The sequence below is a fragment of the Myotis daubentonii genome, chromosome 1 (assembly GCF_963259705.1).
Source record: "Myotis daubentonii chromosome 1, mMyoDau2.1, whole genome shotgun sequence".
In the NCBI taxonomy this organism is placed as follows: domain Eukaryota; kingdom Metazoa; phylum Chordata; class Mammalia; order Chiroptera; family Vespertilionidae; genus Myotis; species Myotis daubentonii.
The window spans coordinates 98,242,540-98,246,632 of record NC_081840.1 but is presented as its reverse complement, the minus strand read 5'-3'; the positions used below and the strand labels follow the sequence as shown (position 1 = coordinate 98,246,632).

Here is a 4,093-nt window from a genome sequence, read left to right as displayed (position 1 = left end):
GCTTGATATCTGGCATTGAGATCCCACCTACTTTGTTCTTCTTTCTCAGGATTGCTGCAGCCTATTTGGGGTCTTTTTTTTATTCAGATGAATTTTTAGAAAGTTTATTCTAGGTCTGTGAAATATGCCATTGGTATTTAATGGGGAGTGCATTGAATCTATAGATTGCTTTGGGTAGTATGGACATTTCTGATGATGTTGATTCTACTGTATCCATGAACATGATATGTTCTTCCATCTGTTTATGTCTTCTTCTATCTCATTTTTCAGTGTCCTGTAGTTTTCCATGTATAGGTCTTTTACCTCCTTAGTTAAGTTTATTCCTAGGTACCTTAATTTTTTTAGAGCGATGGTAAATGGGATTGATTTTTTAGTCTCTCTTTTTGTAAGTTCACTATTGGTGTATAGAAATGCCATAGATTTCTTGTCATTAATTTTGTATCCTGCCTCCTTTCTGAATTCATTTATTAAGTCTAATAACTTTTTGATGGAGTCTTCAGGGTTTCTCTATGTACAGTATCATGTCATCTGTGAATGACGACTATTTTACTTCTTATTTTCCAATTTGTATGCCTTTTATTTCTCTTCCAAGTAGTTATTAATTGGTTTAGAATTCTAAGTAGTTTGGAATGGGACTTTCTCTTAAGAAATTGGTTATATATCATATGCACAAGTTTCCTTAGTTTTGTTTCTTTTTCTCTTCACATTTTATCTATTTACTTTTGTTTTTTCTTCTTTTTGGCTGGGTACAGTGAACTTTATTGGTGGTGCACAAGGTAGGGCTCCCTAAGCCCCTCCCCCTTCTTCAGGGGCTCTGGGATGGAAATTGCGGTCAGGAGATTCTCAGTGTGTTGAGGGATCCATCTGGGGCAAGGACTCCCAGCAGCTGTGGGCCTCTCTTCCTCTTGCTGGGGCTGGTGGTCCAGGGGGCTCTGACTCCTTGGAGGCCATGTGGACCATGAGGTCCACCACCCTGTTGCTGTAGACAAATTCATTGTCATACCAGGAAACAAGCTTGACAAAGTGGTCACTGAGGGCAAAGCCAGCCCAACATCAAAGGTGGAGGAAGGGGTGTCACTGTTAAAGTCACAGGAGACAACCTGGTCTACAGTATAGCCTAGGATGCCCTTGAGGGGGCCCTCTGATGCCTGCTTCACTACCTTCATTGATGCCACTGTATTTGGCAGCTTTCTCCAGGCGGCTGGTCAGATCCACAACTGACACACTGGGGGTGGGTCACGGAAGGCCATGTCAGTGAGTGAGCTTCCTGTTCAGCTCAGGGATGACCTTGCCCACAGCCTTGACAGTGCCAGTAGAAGCAGGGATGATGTTCTGGGCAGCCCCTCGGCCATCATGCCACAGCTTCCCAGAGGGGCCAACCACAGTCTTCTGGGTGGCAGTGATGGCATGGGCTGTGGTCATGAGTCCCTCCATGATGCCAAAGTTGTCATGGATGTCCTTGGTCAGGGGGGCCAAGCAGTTGGTGGTGCAGGAGGCATTGCTGACAATTTTGAGGGAGTTGTCATACTTGGCATGTTCACACCCCATCACAAACATGGGGGCATCCGCAGAAGGGGCAGAGATGATGACCCTCTTGGCTCCCGCCCTTCAAGTGAGCGCCAGCCTTCTCCATGGTAAGTGAAGAAACCGGTGGATTCCACAACATACTCAGCACCAGCATCACCCCATTTGATGTTGGCAGGATCTCGCTCCTAGAAGATGGAGATGGACTTTCCATTGATGACAAGCTTCCTATTCTCAGCCTTGATTGTGCCCTTGAACTTCCCATAAGTAGAATCATACTGGAACAGGTAGACCATGTAGTTGAGGTCAATGAAGGGGCCATTGATGGCGACAATACTCCACTTTGCCAGAGTTAAAAGCAGCCCAGGTGGCCAGGCACCCAATGTGCCAAATCTGTTCACTTCCGACCTTCACCATCATGTCTCAGAGTTGTGGCTGGCACTGCGCAGGAGGAGCAGCTGTCTGACGAACAGGAGGAGCAGAGAGCTTGTCTGTCTATCACTATTCTGCTGTATTTAAATATATATATATATTATACTATATATATACTATATATATATATCCAATATATATATAATATAGTATAGATAGATAGATATAGATATAGAATAGATAGATAGATATAGATATAGATATAGATAATATATTGTTTTCGTAGCTTTAATTAGTTTCTACTGGTCTCCCCTACTAAGAATTTTCTTTCCTTTCTTTGGCTGCCATCTAGAGGCTACTGTGGTAATTGCATATATTGGGCTTTCTAAGCAGAGGCAGAAAAGAAGTAATCAATTCTTTCCCTGCTTTACTTTCTAAGGACTGCTCATACATGTCTGTGTCTGCACAAATATTTTGATTCTGAGGTTGAAATTTCTAAATGGTCCTTTACTCTTTCCTTCGGCGGCCCTCACTTTTACAGAGGAGTATAACTGGCAGTTTTTGATATCTCATCTCTAAAGCCCCTTCCCGAACCTTATTTAATTTATTATTCTAAATAAAATAAACCCATTCAACTTCTGGGGAAGCAACTGACTTTAGCTTCTGGCCTCACCCATGGCTCTTGGCTGAAGAGGAAGAAGGTGCTTCTTTGTAGAATTTAGACTCAGCTGGAGGGGACGCTAGTTAGAGATTGTCTAGCAGGGACCCTGGCTTAGAAATCTGGTTTCCTGTGGCTAAAATTGCTCTAGAATTTTAATCAATTGGTGGTTTATCTTTTTCCAAATCCAGGGATAAAAGAATTAGTCAATGAGTAGGATTTTCTCAATTCAAAGTTTTCTACCATTCATTTTTCTTAAATAAGTGTACAGTCTCTATCCGAGTAGGCAATAAATGGCTCTAAAGTGAGATTCTGGGTAGGGTCAACAGCTGCTCCTTTTCCCACAGCCTATGTCTAATAAAACATATACAATCAAATAAGTCCAATAAAACTATAGAATTGAGGCCTATTTTTTTGCTGGAAAAATTATTTTTATAGTAAAATTAATGTATCAGAAATCCTTGATGTTCTGAAAAGTAACACTTATACACAAAGCCACTCATACGGGGTCTGTCATCTGGACAGAGCGAGAATCTGTCAGCCGAACCCCTTGTTTCACAGATGGGGCAGCTTTGGCCAAGAGAAGCGAGTTGAGAGATGCAAAGCAATGGAGCTGTTGACAGAAGAGCTGGGACCAGGGACCTGTGCCCATCACTTTCTGTCCAGCTCTCCCTTTCCTACACACACTCCAGGCTCACTTCTGAAATGCAAGCTCTTTGGGCTGAAATTTCATCCATGTAAACAATGTCTTTGATTGAGAAATACCGTCTCTGGAAGCCACTTGTTAAATGTGTACGTATGGCGGCTACCACAGCACTAAGATCAGTCTTAAAGTCTGAGTTACAAAATGTTCTTAGGTAAACATTGAACTTTACTATAGGAACCTTCAAAGGCTAAAGTAGGACTGCTGAGATGTTTTGCATGGATAAGTTCCAGATCCTATGTCCTGCTACAATAAATAGGTGAAAGAATATGAAGTAACCCTTAACCTTATGTTTGCCAGTAAGTGCTTCTTAAGTACCTTAAAAGCACATGTTAAATAGCTTGTTAAAATTAATTACTCAAAAGAGCCTTTCTTTCCTTATATAAGAGTGATAATAAATTTAGTTCATCTATGTGTGAACATCCCAAATTTGAATTGATAAGGCCTAAGAGAGGAGTTTTATTGCTTTGTGATTCTCAAACTATTGTATCTACAAGTGATCTGGGGCACTTGTTAAAATGCACATTCATAGGTCCTGATCTCAAGGATGGGCTTGGGTATTTGCATTTTAAACAATCACTCCAAGTGATTCCTATGAAAAAATGCTTCTAGGAATGTTTCTATTTGGAGAGGCTCTTAAGATTTTCAGGCCACTGAGAATAGAAGGACTGGCTTCTTGGACTAAGGGGTAGATCTAATGGCAAGGAAAGTTAATTCATTATCTCAGAGGAAATTGTCCTGCTGAATATGCTAAGTTTGGGGTAATTTTACTTTTTGTGTCTATTTTTTTTCTTTATTTGGCCTGAAATAATTCTGGAGAATGGCTTCAAGCTGTT

At 41.3% G+C, this 4,093-nt stretch overlaps 1 pseudogene; it reads right to left on the bottom strand.

The window, feature by feature from the left end:
* Positions 1–843: 843 nt before the first annotated feature.
* On the bottom strand, positions 844–1,941 carry LOC132228161 (glyceraldehyde-3-phosphate dehydrogenase-like; annotated as a pseudogene).
* Between the last annotated feature and the right edge of the window lie 2,152 nt (positions 1,942–4,093).